At 41.3% G+C, this 16,395-nt stretch overlaps 1 long non-coding RNA gene across 1 annotated transcript in view; it reads left to right on the top strand.

Moving 5' to 3' along the window:
- Positions 1-2,635, top strand: part of LOC142829060 (uncharacterized) — a 63,883-nt gene extending 61,248 nt beyond the window's left edge. The window contains exon 4 of the long non-coding RNA XR_012903266.1: positions 1,676-2,635. This is a non-coding gene — a long non-coding RNA (uncharacterized LOC142829060). The remainder of the gene's footprint in view (positions 1-1,675) is intronic.
- The last annotated feature ends 13,760 nt before the right edge of the window (positions 2,636-16,395 follow it).

Below are 16,395 nucleotides of genomic sequence, written 5' to 3'. Positions count from 1 at the left end.
ATTAGAGATCCTAATTCGAACTACCTACTCCATGCTGCGTGTAGCCGTGGGCACGGAGTTTGGACTAAGGGACTTTTAAAAATGGTGGCACCCGGGAAGATGCAAATGAAGCCCAGGATATTTAAATCCCAGGCTTCATTTGCAACTTCGAATGCCCACATTAGCCTCCCTAGATCGAACTAGGGGGCTAGTGTAGACATACCCTCATTTCCTCTCTGTTCCCCTAACACTCTTCATACTGAGTGTTTGGGGTGGGGACTCTCCTTTTTCTATGTGTCTGAACGGCTCCTGACACAATGATACTCTCCTCTGAGCTGGGCTTCTAATTATGACTGCAGTAAACAAAATAAGATAAAAATATTATTGCAACTGGATTTCAGCATTACCTTACCAAAGCCTTAGCTTTTTGCATCTGCCATTTTGTTTTTGTTGTTGTAATGTTTTTTATCTTCATCTAAAAGCCCTAAACTACATCCTCAAATGGTTGTGAGCACAGTGTTATACTTGCAGTTATTTGTGCGAGGAAATTGCTGGTGCAAAAACAAGTCATTTGTAAATCCCTGTGCATAATAAAAATACTTACATTTAGGTAAATATATGTAATCTATGTGTAAAATGTGTGGAAATATGTACTGAAGTCAAACATAGAATTCTTCACAGACATGCAAAATTATGGAGTGAGATTTTTAAATTAGGATGGGCAACTGGGTATTTTGAGGTCCCTAAGTGTTGCTGTTTTAAAAAAAAAAATCTTCCAGCAGGCCAGTGGCTAGTTAGATCATTGGAAAATCTTGAGTTTTAAGAGTTTAATATCAGTACGCTGCTGTGATTTATAATTAATATAAAGGATCAAGATTATACATATGATTCATATTCTGGCCTTTCTGACAATAATGAGGGGTCCATTGAAGATCATTTGGGGACAATTGAGATATTTGTACCCCTATAGTAGTGGGCCTGTTTGCTATGTTTCCACATTAAAAAACAATCTGTGCCCTGAAAACCTCACAATGTAAATGGATACGTCAAAGAAAAAGTTAGAGGAAGGAAGTAGAATATTCATTTCACAGATGGAACTCGGAGGTGTGTACAGATTAAGTGATTTGCCCAAATTCACACAGGAAGTTTGTGACAGAGCCAGGAACCAAACTAAGATTTCTTGAGTCTCAACTCAATATTTTATTCAAACAATCACCCCTCCTCTCATAAGAATGAGCCCACTCAGTCTTTGGTTGATAGCATAATTCAAACACAATAAATAATACTTAAGAGACAATTATGCATGGAAATTATTTGTGCAGTAGTTTATGCACATTGAGTTCCAAATAAAGTATAAATTTTGATTTACAAGCTACATAAACATTGTTAAAAATAGAATGGCCCATAAAGCTTTACTGACCATTAATTATAGAACTAATCAATTTGGCCCCATCTGCATAATGGTTAGGTGTTGACTGATAATATAACATCTCTGGTATTACCTGCTGTACATCTGATTGGACAGACTCTCCTTTTAAAACACTGTAAAATCAGAAAATGTGTATGTTCTCTCTTAAACTTGCTTTTAAAGCAAACTTTATAGGACGGAAAGGAAAGGGGTACTTGGGAGGAGGTCTGGAGCCTAGGTTTATGAGCTAAGTTATTTATTTATTTAATGCATCTTTTTTTCTTGAAGATACACTATCAAATAAAGAATCTTCTGCACTCTCCTGCCTAAGTTTATGGCTCAAGGGAAACCAACCCCAAGCTGTAACACAGTCCATATGGCTGGCTGTTTGAAGTGTGCTTACTGCGCCATTAGGGATTCTCGATTTGTACTTTTCAATCTGATTTCGATAAGATGCAGGTTTCCGTTAACAGCCTGACCTGACGCAAACATGTAATGGATTAATTCCATAATAAATTATGCTGGACAATTTTGCCTTTTAAAGTAACTTTTCCAATGTACCCTTATAAATCTGAATTTTTTTATTTGTAAATTGCTTTTTATGTGCAGAACTACTTGATATTTTGGGCATGCAATTTTGCACTATATGCGTTATTTATTAGTGTACTCAATTTATCCCATTTTTGGAGTTATGTATCCTGCACACCTCCCAGATCCTGCTGAATATTAAAGAGCTTTCTGAAATAGCATTGCATCTAGAAATGTACTGAATTGAAGAACATAGCTCATCCTTCTTCGGGGAACTCCAGCTGGTTTCTATCTGGCCCAAGTTGTGATTTGAATCCATTTCCTCCACACTCAGGCTACGTCTATACTGCACCTCTCTTGCGCAAAAGCTTATGCAATTGAAGCATGGATTAGCATATTGCCACACTTAATTTGCATAATGAATTGGGGCTGCTGCTGCACAATAAGGAGCTATGTAGATTGAGGTCAGGCTCCGTTTTGCGCAGAAAAACCGTGTTGTACAAGAGCCATTCTGTCTGGAAAAAATGACGAAGAACGGCTCTTGTGCAAGAGGGATTTTTTGCACGAAAAGGAGCTTTCTACACAGCTCCTTTTTACGCAAAAGCCTCTTGCGCAAAAGTGCCCTCTAATTAGTTATGAAAATGAAGCATGGCAATATGCTAATCTGTGCTTCATTTGCATAAGCTTTTGCGCAAGAGAGGTGCAGTATAGATGTAACCATCTGAGAGACATTTGCATGAAGTCTATAATTACTTAATATTATTAATAAAAGCAATATTATTTCTTACATCCTTTTGGCTCATTTTGTGAATCTCACCGTCTTCTGTTCTTTATTTATGTTGTCATTTCTGGGCCACGTCTCCACTTGTGGGAAGATCAAAGCTGAGGCAGTCGATCTTCCAGCATTCGATTTAAATGAGTCAAGTAAAGACCCACTAAATCGAACATTGAGAGTGGCCCCATAGGCACCATTACTCATTGTCACGAGGAGTAAGGGAAGTTAACAGGGATATTTCTCCCACCAACCTCCCACTGTGAGGAAAGCGCCAAAGCTTGGCTTAAGGTATATCAACTCAGCTACATTTTTTACGTAGCTGGAAATTGATTATCTTAAGCCAACCTTTCCATATAGTATGGACCTGGCCCTAGATACTATTTGTACTGTGGTAGTTGGACACATTGTCTAAGGTATGGTACAAACATAGAACAAAAAGATGATCCCTGGCCCAAATAGTTCACGATATGGCTGTGTCTACACTGGGCCACTTATTCCGGAAAATCAGCCGCTTTTCCGGAATAAGCTGCGAGCTGTCTACACTGGCCCTTGAATTTCCGGAAAAGCAACGATGCTCTACTGTACAAAATCAGCCGCTATTCCAGAAAAACTATTCTGCTCCCGCTCGGGTAAAAGTCCTTATTCTGGAACACTGTTCCGGAAAAGGGCCAGTGTAGACAGCCCAGTAGTCTTTTCCGGAAAAAAGCCCCGATCGCAAAAATGGCAATCGGGGCTCTTTTCCGGAAAAGCGCGTCTTCATTGGCCACAGATGCTTTTCTGGAAAAAGGGCTTTTCCAGAAAACCAGCCTGCCAATATAGACGCTCCTTTTCCGGAAAAACTGAAAACGGAATAGTATTCCGTTTTAAGCATTCTCGGAAATTCATGCCAGTGTAGACACAGCCTATAAGTTTTGAATTAAGAACAGCTATGAGTTTTTCTGGAATTTCCCCCTCTTTCATCTTTGCTCTGAATCCCACAGTGACCAGCAAAGACAAAACAGAAGTAAATGACTATTGAAGAGACATTTTATTGATGGTCAAACATAACAGACCATTATAATATTCTGTTAAACTATGTATAAATTGTCCTGCTAGCAAGTGAATATTTTTCTGCTCCTGAGTCCTACAAATCACATTATACCTAGAGATTACCATCTAAAGAGATTGCTTAAATCAACAAGAAGGAATGGTCCCAGCTTAAGTAAAGATAGATGCATATCTTGCTAAATCAGAATATGGAAACAGATCTATGGAACAGTAGGAACTGCAGGGAGACTAAGGGCACATCTAGGGCTATGTCTAGACTGCAAGCCTCTTTCAAAAGAGGCTTTTTTGAAAGAATCTTTCGAAAAAGCCTCTTTCGAAAAAGAGCGTCTAGACTGCAACCAGTACTTTCGAAAAAGCAAGCCGCTTTTTTGAAAGAAAGCACCCGGGCAGTCTGGATGCTCTCTTTCGAAAATGCCCTGTTTGCATTCAAGAACGCCTTTTTTCGAAAGAGCACTTTCAAAAAAAGGCGTTCTTCCTCGTGAAATTAGGTTTACCGCCGTCGAAAGAAAAGCCGCATTCTTTCGATTTAATTTCGAAAGAACGCGGCTGTAGTCTAGACACAAGTGAAGTTTTTTCGAAAAAAGGCTACTTTTTTCGGAAAAACCCTTGAGTCTGGACACAGCCCTATACAGCACCCTTCTGTCGAAATAAGGTATGTAATTTGCACTACGCAAATTGCGTAGCTTATTCAGAGTCTAAATTGAAAGAGCTTATTTTGAAGTTTGGTGCTATGTAGACAGTGCCAAATTTCAAAATATGGCACTATTCCAACAAATCCCTTAATTCCCATGGAATGAAGGTTACAGGGATCCCGGAATAGCGTGTCTGCTATTTTGGGAAAAAGCAGGCATAAGTAAAGATGCGGTGTTGCTATTTCGTGATTCTTCTGGTATCCTGAAATAGCAATGCAGTCTAGACATACATATACCTCAGGGCTACGTCTAGACTGGCATGATTTTTCGCAAATTCCTTTAACAGAAAAGTTTTCCGTTAAAAGCATTTTCAGAAAAGAGCGTCTAGATTGGCACGGATGCTTTTCCTCAAAAGCACTGTTTGTGGAAAAGCATCCGGGGCCAATCTAGACACGCTTTTGTGCAAAAAAGCCCCGATCGCCATTTTTGCAATCGGGGCTTTTTTGCGCAAAACAAATCTCAGCTGTCTACACTGGCCCTTTTGCGTGAATGTTTTGCACAAAAGGGACTTTTGCCCGAACTGGAGCAGCATAGTATTTCCGCAAAAAGCACTGATCTCTTACAGTAGGAATTCGGTGCTTTTGTGGAAATTCAAGCAGCCAGTGTAGACAGCTGGCAAGTTTTTCTGGAAAAGCGGCTGATTTTCCGGGAAAAACTGGCCAGTCTAGACACAGCCCAGAGGACTGGAGGAGGAGAGAGGAAAGCCTGGCATGAGTGGGAAACAGAATGAAAGAAACATGGTGGAGCCTGCATGCAGAAAATGGAAAAGATCAAAGAAGGAGATTGGTTGGACAGACATGACCAAATATGAAGAAAGAGGTATAAGATTCTATGTACACTAGAATAGAGGAGAAAGGATATTTGAAAGATGGGGAGAAAGAGAAGGATTGAGGGTCATGGCTAGGAAGAAGGAGAGTCTGGTGATTGATTGAACAAGAAAGGAATATTGAAAAGATGAAAAAATGAAACTGAAAAGTGAGAATTGGAGAGGATACAGAAATGGATGTTAAGAAAATGAAAGGGAAAAAAGAGGCATATGGTATCTAGTAATATCTATTAAGAAAAGGACACAATTGAATAGAGGAGGAAAAGAAAAAACTGGAGTGAAAGAAGAAATGGAAAAAGAGAAGCATTGTAAGTTAATTCTTTTATAGAAAGTACAGTGTCCAAATAATGTCCTTAAACACATTCCTTTAAATCATAAGGAGGAATTCTGCTCCTTATGATCATAATATACTACGTCCAGATCCATAAACCACCAAACTTTCCAAAGCAGGCACATGCACAAACAAAATCTCACTCTATCAAGGACAGAGTATGTTTAATTTAATTTAATTTTAATGCCAAGGCCAAGCCAATTAGTTTATAATGCACTCTAATTATCTCTTAAACTGAAACATTCTTTTCAGGCAGCCAGATTGCTCTCAGAAATGTTTGATATCCTTCCTCCTTTAGAAAAAAAGAGAATCCATTTCTTCCCTACCCGATCCTTTAAATCTAAGTCCTAATGATCAATAAAAGCAAAGGAATAGACACAAAAGCTTCAGTAGGAAAGGATTTTTAGAAAGTTTTTTTTTCTTTATCTATACAATTAAATGGACAGTAAGAACAGTGATGATATGGTGCAGATTCTACAAACAATCATGCATATAATTAGACAGTGAGTTATCCCAGTGAAGTAAATTGGTACTGTTCATTCAGCAATTGGGTTTTAATCAAGGCTCCGTTCAAAAAGCACATACACAACTCTTTGATTATATTTCCCCTTATTATATAATAACTATGGGGTGATATCATTGAGTAATGGGTAATATGAATCTTCTTGTTTGAAGTAAAGCTTTCAAAATATTATTGACAAATTAATGTATTTTGATTTTTAAAAATAAACTAAAAGACACCTGTCCAAGTGTGTAGGTACCCTAATGAACATTAACTATATAATTTCAGTCTTAGCAGTGTCAAATGAGTAATTCAGCAAAAAGCCAGCTAGCCACCTACAAAATATCCATTCCCCTCCTTTAATCTATAGGAAGCATCTTCTAACTTTCCTCCAAAAATGATTTCAAATATATATATATATATATATATTTTAGGGCTGTCAAGCAATTTAAAAATTTAATTGCAATTAATCACATGTGCTTCCTCTTTGAAACGCCGCTGTGGCATTTCAACAGGGCAGCACTGCATGGAGCCCAGGATCAGCTGGAATCTCCACCTGATTGCCGGCTCCTAATGTGCTGCCCTTTTAAAGCACCAAAACGGCACTTCAAAGGGGCAGCGCAAGCGGAGCCGAGGATCAGCTGGAGTGCCCAGGTGATCCCTGGCTCCATGTTGCAAAGCCCCTTTGAAGTGCTGCTCCGCACTTCAAAGGGGCTTTGTAACAGTGGAGCCAGGCACTAGCTGGGGACTCCAGCTGATCCCCGGCTCCACTTGCGCTGCCCCTTTGAAGGGCTGGAGCGGTACTTCGAAGAGGCAGTGCAGCATTAATGCCTGCTATTAATGTGTTTAAAAATAGCGTATTAATCCTGTCCTGAATTAATCATAGGCATTAACACAGGTCAATTGACAGGTCAATATTTTTGCCATAGATATGGAAAATTCCCAATGACAAATTTTACTATATATTTTAGAAAAATGCATCTGTCCATCCATCTGTGAGTCTGTTCAAGAACTCCTCCTATATGGTAAGAGTAAGGACCATCAAATTCAATATGCAGATTCCTCTTATCATAACTTAAAGCAAGGTCAGAGTTGGATTGTTCATAATGGATAATGGAATGTGCATGGCATGGGATTGTTTCATAGAAAACAAAGGGAGGGGTGTGGTAACCTTCCTTCATGACCACATGGGGGCAGAAAGCATCCCAGCAAGAAGCTGCTGGCCAATAGCACAACCTTTACCTCTCCGGCCTGCGTCGGGGAGCAGCTGCTGGCTGCTGCACAGCCCCCACTGTCCTGGTCCTGGGGAGAAGCTGACAGGAGGCTTGCATGCCTTCCCCACCCCCAGCCAGCCTGGGCCTACCTGGTCCCCGCCACTCCAGATCAGCTCCGGGAAGAAGCCAGTGCCCTGAGAGGGACCCAGAGAGATGCCAGCCACCACTTGCCCTGCCCTAAGCCTCCACCAACTTGCTGCCCTTCATTCCCCTTCACCTGCCCTGAGCCTCTCCTCACTCCCCAACCTGATTCTCTCACTCCCCACACAAACTCTCCAGGCCCCTGCCCTGAGCTGGCCACATCCCCAAGCCCCTGCCCTGACTCCAGCACCCACCACTCTGCCAGCTCCCTGTCCTGAAAGACCCAATCAATGCCAGGTAAGTCTTCTAGTTAATTATAATTAAAAAGTCCCGTCACTACCAGAGTTGGAAGCAAAATAAATATAAATCTTATAAACGTAGAGATTTCTGAAGTGATGCACCCCAAAACTGAGAAGAACTGCAGGCTCCTAAACTTAATGTGTGCAGTAAATAAAGGAATTCTTGGACATCTATTCATGGGTTAGCCTGAAAAGGTTTTAAAATCTTATTCTACTCATATATAGCGTTACTCTTTACATAACTGGGAAAGATTCTGCTTTTACTTATACTGCTATAAAACCAGAATAACTCCATTGAAATAAAAGTTAAAATTAGTGGAGTTACTCCACCTTTATAGTTATGTAAGTAAAGGCAGAAATTATTCCACTGTGTCTTTTCCAAAATGCAGTGTCATCAAAGTGATGCAAGGGTCTGGGAAATTACTTGTGCCCATTCACGGTTACTTGCATAATTTAGTTAAATCCTAGATTTTTGTTTTAGACTTTTTTCAAGGTTAAGGAGGGTGCCATGGAAACACTGAACTGCATGAAATATTTAATATAAATTTTATGAGAATGATGTAGAACAAGGTTGGTAAAGTGAAGACAAATTTCTCTGCAATCAGTAGCATCCTGTGACCTATTTTCAGATGTACTGATCACCTACAACTCTGACTTCAATGAGACTGGTGGGTGTTCAGCATTGTTGCAACATTAAACCTGCATTTGAGACCTTGAATTCAACCAGAGGTATCTCCATGAAGGAATCCAAGATCCATCTGTCCTTGACCCAGAGGCCCCTGTCCCTGATTAGCCTTGCTATTTGATTGTAGAACTCAATCAGGTAGATAAATATGAAAAATCATCGTGATGCACTCAACATCCCTGAGCCAAATGGGAGGAGAGCACAGAGCTTTTCATGGTGAACTTATAGAATTTATATAGTAGAATTAAAGCTTCCTAATTATTGACTACATGGAAATGTGTTTACAAAGCAAGTGAAATCACAGGCCAAGTTTCTCAAAGTGACTAATGATTTGGTTATCTCAGTTTTGGGGTAACACAAGTTTTGAGAGCTCTTACAGGGGTCAATTTGATAATTAGTCTTGCATGTGGAATAGGTCACCCAAAGATATCATGAAGGAAAAAGAGGAGATGGCCAAAAATGTTCCCCTGGAGAACTCCAACAAAGAAGGGGAATGCAGTGGAAGAAGGGTCACCAAAGAAAACAAATGAAAGTATGGTCAAAGGAGTGAGAAGAGAAGCAATGAAGATGGTCACAATGGTCAAGAAAAGACAAGTTATATGGGCAAGGATGTGGGAGAGATCAGCTATATAAAAGACAGCATAAAGGGACAGGAGGATGCTATATGGGCCTTGAAACTTATATATACAAAAACCTCATTTGATAATAATTTCTGTGGATAGAGAGAGACTGGAGGGGACCTAGCAGTGAGTTTAAAGCAGTGAGATTAATACAGAGAAGGAGGATGGCCATATAGATGAACTTGGAGTTGGGAGGGAAAGTGGATGGTTATTAAATATGGGAAGGGACAAGATGGGAGAAATTGATTCATATTTATATAGGAAGGAGCCAAAGGAGAGGGAAAGATTTACTATATGGGTACAGTTATCAGTTGAGGGAGTGGAGTGAAGGGTTTGTTGAGATGGTCAAAGGATAAGTGTAGTAGTTGGAGGAGCAGAGTAAGACACAGCTCTGAGTCAATGATAAGAGAAACGTGAGATGGTGCGAGGAGAACAGAATATGAAAATGGAATAAAGAAAGGTTGTCCTGGATTTTTATTGATACTCCCCTTGAACAAATTGGCTAGAGCCCTGACAAAGAGAGGAAAGGAGGGGTGGAATCAGCAAGAGAAGGATAAAGAGGCCATCCTAGCATGTGATCTCACACTGTAGAATATGATTATTTGAGAATTCACAGGGCTGAAGGAATGATATGGTTAGCAGGAAGGGTGCAGATTCTGGTGAAGGGGGATGAGATTCCGGGAAAACATTGCCAGATGTGAGAGAGAGGAAGCATTTGAAGAGGGATTAGCATGTACCAGGTGTCAGGGAGGGGGAAGAGAGGAGGATTTGAAGGGGGAATGGTAGGATCTCTAAGGTACAATCAGGAACTGGAGTTCTCCCTTAACTTTCCAACCAGTGCTATCTTTCTCAGTGCTTTGCTAGTGACAAGCAGCAAACCCCTCTAGGGTTATCACTGAGTAAATCAGCATGTGGAGCAGGACACCCAGCTAGTTAGCCACTCTCTAATCACACAGAAAAAGGCACCAACAAATCCCTCAAGCTCCCAGCAGACACCCCAGAACTAGACCACCTTGCATTGGTCAGAAGTCTAACTAGTGTAAGTTTATTACTGAGTCTGCACCTTCTTCAAAGTGCTCTATTTATCTGTGTGTCCAGGGTCATGGCCACTTGCACATCCCATTGGCCGCAGTTCACCATTCCCACCCAATGGGAGCTGCAGGAAGTGTCACTAGCTAGGCTACTGCTTGTTGCAGCTTCCCTTGGCTGGGAACAGCAAACCTCAGCCAATGGGCGCTGTAAGCAGCCAAACCTATAGACATGCAGGTATAGAAAGCACTGGTGGTCCATAATGGGCTAACCCTGGTGAACCGCATCTGTTCTGTAGGCTGCTTATTGCTCACCTCTGATCTAGTCGTTGTGTCAGAGACCAGCAGCTGAGCTGACAAAGGGAACTCATAGTTATTTGTGTGTCTAGCATAATCATGAATGTGGTTAAAGTCATATCTTATCTTTGTTACCTTGTTTGTGTGTGCAATTAAAGGAGCATAAGCAGCTTCAAACATACATTAATGCTAATTTTGCCTCTTCCTATACAAGCCTGGGATCCCTGCAGACTAGACTCCTCTTTTCTATCGTGCAGTTTCACCATTAGATGAATAAGTAGGACATCAAGTTTCCTGAACTCCCGTCCAACAGTTGTAATTTCAGCCACTTTAAAGGACAATCAGTTTGTCTGCTCCAGTTCCAAAGGCTACCTGACCCCAATCTATTACATTTAAGTCATCTAAGTTAGCTTTTTGAAGATAGTCAAGGGTAGAGGTACCCATAAGGAAACAGTGTATGTTTTCCATATATCACATATGTTGTATGTCTGCACACCTTTTTTTAAATGTGTGACAGTATTACAAAACTGACAACTTTTTACAACCTTTAATTTAGTGTATTTTAAACATATGGTGGGATGCTGTTCTTTTTAGGAAAGTGATAAGTACACTTTGAACATACCTGATGTATCTTATCTATGTGCACAATACATCTGATTTAAAAAAATACAATGCAAAGAAAAACATCGATTTCCCTATTTAGAATAGACAACTGGTTGTCATTGAAAAATATTAGAATGCAGTTTATCTAAGGTCAGTGAATATGAAGAGGCAAAATAGAAGGTGCAACATTGTGATCTGGTCAATTGTAGAGATGTGTATTTTTTTCTCCCAGGCTCTGCCACTGACCCTTCAGTGTGATAGCAGGCAAGTCACCTCACCTTTCTATGCCTTTGTTTCCCCTTCCATTCTTTATTTTTTGTCTCTTCATATTGTAAGCTTTTCTGGGCAGGGACCGTCTCTCTCTATTCATATGTATAGGGCACAATGGCATCCTATAAGAATGGCCAGAATGGGTGTGCCCAGAATCCTATCTTCTGATAGTGGCCAATACCATGCGTGTTAGAGGGAATGAACAGAACAGGCAATCATTGAGTAATCTGTCTGTCCCTCATCATGCACACCCAGCTTCTGGTAATCAGAGGTTAGGGACACCCAGAGCATGGGGTTGCACCCCTGGCCATCTGGGCTAATAGCCACTGATGGACATATCCTCTCATTCTGAGTGATACAATTATAGTAAAATATATTATTGGTATCAGAGCTGCACTGTGGGTTTCACCTCGGACATTATTCTGTCCCTACATACACTATCAGCAGGGCCCTACCATATTCACACAGTGGCAAATTTACAGTTAGTGGAGCCCTGTGCTCAGCTTCATATTTGGGAGACCCCCAGGGACCCAGAAAAGAAAAAGAATGTTCACTCTTCCTACCCCTTCCATTTTTCACTTTTTTTTCTCTTCATCCTCCCCTTATAAGCAATAAGAAGTAAATGAGAATAACGTGAGGTACCTTTATTGTTTTTGTAGTCTAACTTTTTTTCACAGACCACTTGAAAATTGCTGAAGGTCTCAGTGGACCACTTACTGATCTTTCCAAGTATTGTTCATACCATTAGCTAACTATTGTAAAGTGCTTTGGATAAGAGCAACTTATTAAAAACAAAACCTTTCCTCGTCCACCAGAATGCAGCTCTTGGAGCACACTTTGAGAACTTCTGGTCCAGATGAAAGCTTGTATTTGCATTAAGCAAATGTGGAAAATATGCAAAAATAAAATGTTTAGATGATACGTGAATGGAAAAATAAGTTAACTTGCTCTGAAGAAACTTATTCCACTTATCTACTTGAAGGTGAGGCGGATACAGTTCCATCAGCCACCTGACTGCCCCCTTGCCCCGGGCTTTCCATTTACCAGCCGCTCTCCCTATTGCCCGTGGGCAGCAGCCACTCAGCTGGTGACAGCCAACAGCAGTTAAACATTAGCAGTGCTGGAGGACTCAATAGGAGGGTACAGCGCAGCCATGTAGTCAGCTGCAAGAAAGAAGCGGTGCATTCCTGCTTCAAAATATGGCTGTTTCCTGCTCACTGTGCAGCTTGTTCGCTCTCCATCCCCTGCTGCATCCATTCCTGCCATAGGCAGCTACGGCCAGCTGCCCTCCCTATCCTATGCACAGCTGCCACTCCCCAGGTGGTGACCAGCAGCATGAACGCAGGCTGGAAGGCTTCAGAAGAGCACTGGGCAGCCGCCTGGCCTATGGCCAGAGAAAAGTGGCGCTTTCCTACGTCAAAGCGCTGCTTTTCTCTGGCTGGCTGTGTGTCTGCCCCGGGCTCCTCTGGAACCTTCTAGCCCATGTTTGCACTGCTTCCTGGCTCCTGCCAGCAGTCCTGAGGCTGCAGCCTGCAGCCTGCAGATGAGCCTCCCTGCTCTTCTCTCCCCCACACAGCCTCTCTGCAGAGGGATTCCCCTCCCCCCAGAGAGAGGCTGGCCTCTGCATGGGCAGGAATGCCAGACCCAGTGCTGGACTTCCCAGCCCTGGGGGCCCTGTGTTGTTGGGGGAACCCTGTGCTAAGGCACGGTATGTTTTATTGTAAATGCACCCCAAAATTCACAGCCATGAAAAATGCATCACAGAGCATAAAATCTACCCCAATGAAATCTGGTCTTGTGTGCTGTTACCCTACAGTGTAAAGATTTCATGGGAGTCCCAACCGGAGTAGGAGGGAATCACAACTTAATTCTTCACTGGCTTGAAGAGCTGGGAAGCCAGAGAGCAGCTCCTGTTGACCAAGCACCCAGAGCAAGGCAGCTGGAGAGTGATGGCTGCTGACTAAGGGCCCTGTTCTGCAAGCAGCAGAGCAGAAATAAAGGTGGCAACATCATATCATGCCAGCCTTTCTTCTGTGCTGCTGCTGGTAGCAGGTCTGCCTTCGGAGTGTGGTGCCCAGCCAGCAGCCACCTCTCCTACTGCTTGGCTGTGAAGGCAGTACTGAGACACTGCCCTAAAACTACTTTGGGGTTAGTCCCCTTCCTAGAATTACAACACTGTGAAATTTCAGGTTTAAATAATAAAATGTACATGTTTAAAAAATCCTTTGTGAAACTGACCAAAATGGACAATGAATTTGATAGGACCCTACTCATCATGTTGTGGTAGGTTATTTATTATAGAGCACGAAGAGGAGAATTATGTGTTGTTGTGTACTGGAGATTAAGGGGCTGTCAACGTTTATTGGAATATTGGGCAAACATCCAAATGATTATCTCAGTCTCTGGAAATGGAATAATCCTAAATCAAGATACATGATGCCTGTATGAGAGGAGAACAAGGGCACCATTTTGGGTGTCTGGGGTGGGGGCAGCAGACGTGCTCTGGAACGTGACTTGCTTTTCATCCTGTTCCCTGGTGAAGGGAGTTCACCAGCCAGGTGTGAGCAGAATGTGAGGAATGCAAGCACTTTTCCCTCACTCTATTAAGCATCCCGGGAATGGGATGAAAAACTAGCCGTGTCCCGGAGCACACGGCTGCTGTTCCCCCACTTTTTCAGATGCCCAAAATGGCACCCTTTGAGGAGAATATTGCCCACAGAATTTATGTTTTGACTCTTCTCCAATTACAATATTAGAATTTTTGGTTTGTTTGTAGGTTTTTGCTCAATGAAAAGCATTCTTGTTGATTGAAAACTTACAGGATATTGCTTATTTTAGAGTGGGCGAGAGAAATCTGTGAGAAATCTACCACACTGGAGCAGAGATTTAGACTGGAATAGTAGTTTGAGAAAGGAAGCCTGACAACTTTCAATTTTCTTGAATGTATGCAATGTGTAACCTCTGACAAAGTCTTTAACACAGTTAAGAGTTAAACTGGATGAGCAGTGTCTTGTGCTCTTGTAGAGCATGAAATACACCCATTCTTTAACCAGTGAAAATCAGGAAATACAGTGTTTAAATACACACTATCCTGACTCACTAAGCATGTGGATTTTAGTCCAATCTTATTATTAGAATCAGTTACTCAATGGGGGAACTTTATCTGTGGGGATCCTTGATCAAATTACTCCAAATATTCACCAGAAGGTATTATCTTGTCTCTGTTTTCTGAATACCAGTATTAAAGGTAACTTTAATGTGCATGTTGATTTAGAGTCATGGAACATTAAGGCTGTGTCTGCACTGGGCCACTTATTCCGGAAAATCAGCCGCTTTTCCGGAATAAGCTGCGAGATGTCTACACTGGCCCTTTAATTTCTGGAATAGCAACGATGCCCTACTGTACAAAATCAGCCGCTATTCCAGAAAAACTATTCTGCTCCCGCTCGGGCATAAGTCCTTATTCCGGAACACTGTTCCAGAAAAGGGCCAGTGTAGACAGCCCAGTAGTCTTTTCCGGAAAAAAGCCCCGATCGCGAAAATGGCGATCGGGGCTCTTTTCCGGAAAAGCTCATCTACATTGGCCACGGACGCTTTTCCGGAAAAAGGGCTTTTCCGGAAAAGCAGCCTGCCAATGTAGACGCTCCTTTTCCGGAAAAACTGAAAACAGAATAGTATTCCGTTTTAAGCATTTCCGGAAATTCATGCCAGTGTAGACACAGCCTAAGAGAAGGTCTTACTGGAGAGCAAGCTACATTGTAGGAACTTCTTGACCAAAATGCCCTAAATTGTACCACTAAGTCTACCTTTGGCCTGAATGTAGCGCAATCATTTTATGATGGGGCAATAATACCACCACTATTAAAGTTGTGCCAGGATTTCCATTTTAGCAAGGGGTAAAAAGGTCTACACAACCCATTCTTTTGTGTTAGAATATAATTTTTAAATACTTATTTTATTGTTTTGCACTGGTTGATTCTTCTATAGCAAGTTTGCAGAGGGAGAGTGAGATCATTTAAAGGATTAAGAAGACTGCTTTTAAAAGGATCATATAACTAATTTTTCTAATGTTTGACATTTTCTTCACAACTCTTTTTCATAAAAACTACAGCACTTTGTGGAGTGGGAATGATAGATGAGAAGTCTTCGTTTGTGTAGATTAGATGGATTATTTTAGAAAGTTGAGATTTTTCTGTGTTTATTTTTATGCTAAATGTACATTTCTGTTCTGGGTGACAACAGAATCCTGGTGCCACATTAGTCAATGTTAACTTTATGCCAGTCCATAGAATAAGCCTCTCTACTAAGGGTCTGTTTTCTGAAGCTCATCAACCTTTTTGATCATATTGACACTGAGGCTATGTCTAGACTACAGTCTCTTTTGACTTTCTGTTGAAATAATGCAATTGCAGTGTGGATGTAAGTGCAGTTTTTCCAGAAAAATGGCTGTTTTTCCAGAAAAACTCTGCGGTGTAGAGATTACCCTACACTCTCAACCATACCCTGAGAGTAGCTTACCTTTTTCTTTTATCACTCTCAGACCCATTGATGGAGAATGTGACATGTTTCACTCATGTGCGGATCCTGTGGATAGAGCTATCACTTTTAGGGTAGAAGAACTTTTAAAATATTTTTAAACTGGTCCTTTCTACCATACAGTAGCTGATCCTCACTGTAATTGTAATGACTATGAAAGCCTTAGATTTGTACCACAAGTAGTTATAAGAACCAAACAATTACCACACTCATTATACTCCAATTAACTACTTGTATATTGCTTCTGGAAAGAGGTATGGGGTGAAAGAGGCCTCTATAGTTAATAATAGTTTGGAGAGAATCAGAGTGATAGTTTATGTCCCAGGTGTAACTAAAAATGTATCAGAGCCACAACATTTGGAAATCATGTGACTTGGGATGGGGAAGCCCTTGCTTCAAATGGCTTCAGATTTTTATCCCGGCCCTAAACGAGACCCCAGTGAAGCACAGCAGCAATTTTCAAGATAATCTGAAAGAGCCTGTGGATTGCAGAACATTTACTAAGAATGGCTGTTAAACAGTGAGCTAGTGTCCATGTTAACTTCATTGGTGCTGCTGCCCATTGTAATGTTACATACCTAGTGCTTACTAGTCAGTATGTGAAACAGCATATG

Source organism: Pelodiscus sinensis, chromosome 1 (assembly GCF_049634645.1).
Source record: "Pelodiscus sinensis isolate JC-2024 chromosome 1, ASM4963464v1, whole genome shotgun sequence".
In the NCBI taxonomy this organism is placed as follows: Eukaryota; Metazoa; Chordata; order Testudines; family Trionychidae; genus Pelodiscus; species Pelodiscus sinensis.
Note: the sequence above shows the minus strand (reverse complement) of the source record. Positions and strands in the feature narration are given on the sequence as shown.